This window comes from Spermophilus citellus, assembly GCF_964194105.1.
Source record: "Spermophilus citellus genome assembly, chromosome: 15".
NCBI lineage: Eukaryota > Metazoa > Chordata > Mammalia > Rodentia > Sciuridae > Spermophilus > Spermophilus citellus.
The window spans coordinates 33,266,970-33,268,485 of record NC_138195.1 but is presented as its reverse complement, the minus strand read 5'-3'; positions in this window follow the sequence as shown (position 1 = coordinate 33,268,485).

Here is a 1,516-nt window from a genome sequence, read left to right as displayed (position 1 = left end):
AAGAATTGGCTTTTCCCAAGTTATAATGCCAAAGTTTATTGGCACATATTTTCTTTACAGAAATAATGTTTTTTAATGGTGGTTGAGTTTCAAGATTAGGCCACAGAAACCTGTTTTACCTATCAAGAATCTGGAGCCCACTTTGATTGTTAAGAAAACAGTATGATATATAATTATAGTAATGGTAGTTATTAAACAAAATAGTGAATTGAGTAAGAACTCCTTTTTTTGGTATTCTGAATATTTGTTTTGAGAAATAACAGATTTTATAGAAGGTTTTGTGTTGATTCCTAAAAGTAGGTCTGAGTATTTTTCATGGCCTTTTGAATTTCTGGAAACCAATTCTTCCCCATGATGCCTAATTATTATACCTCAAAACTTAACACCATTAGAAAAAATAAACAAACAAAAGCCCTGGTTTTTGTTATCAGTGGTTGTCCTTGTGGGTAGGTTATATGAGACTCTGTCTTTCTCATTCAAATATTTTATATTGTTCCAACTTTTTTAGACAGCATATATTACTTTCATAAACAAATAAAAGCAGTAAAACACATAAATCTTTACAGCTTCCTTTTCCTGGATAAAATCGTCTTGCCACACTCTCCCTTGCCTGTTATTTATGATCAAAGTCATTTTGGGGGTTCACAAGTAGAAGAAAGTGCACACTTTCTAGTTCAGACTTGGACCTGGAAGGGGATAAGGACTTAAGACATGTGAGAAATTTGTCTTAAGTAGAAACAGCTCAGCTGCAGCTTGGCTGGATATCATCACAGGAGAAAGGATGGAGGCGATGGAAAATAAAGAAGTATCTTTACCTTCCAACACCTAAAATGGACCACAGGGCCAAGTGGGAGGACTTTCTGAAAGACAAAATGTAGAATCAGTGTGTATGTGATGGATTATCACAGTAGTGGGCATTTAAAACCTGAAAAAAATGCCTCTGTAGCCAATAGGATTAGCTTTAAATAAAGATGGAAGAAGAGAAAAAGGTGAATGGGAAGAACTTCCTCCCCCATCCCCACCAATTTACCCAAATAAATGACTTCACTGACCTTCCATCTAAATGAGAAGGGCCTTTATGCTCTGCAAAAATAAGTAGAGCAATGCAAACACTCTCCAGACAATATGAATTAACATAAAATTCACACGATAACAATAGTGAACTAATGTTAAAAGCTTTACAAGGATAAATTTAGCTATAAGGGTGAGAGAATTATAATTCTCTGCTTGATAAAGGTGAAAAGGTACTGCTAAAAAAATATTAAAAAATAGTTAAATTTGCTGAATATTTGCTATGGATCTGACACTAAGAAAATACTCTGGCCAGACCCAGTGGCACCTGCCTATAGTCCCAGCTGCTCCAGAGATGGAGGCAGGAGGACTGGAAGTTCAAATAAAATAAAGAAATTTCTTGGGCTGGGGTTGTGGCTCAGAGGAAGAGGGCTCACCTAGCATGTGTGAGGCACTGGGTTTGATCCTCAGCATCACATAAGGTAAAAATAAAGACATTGTGCTC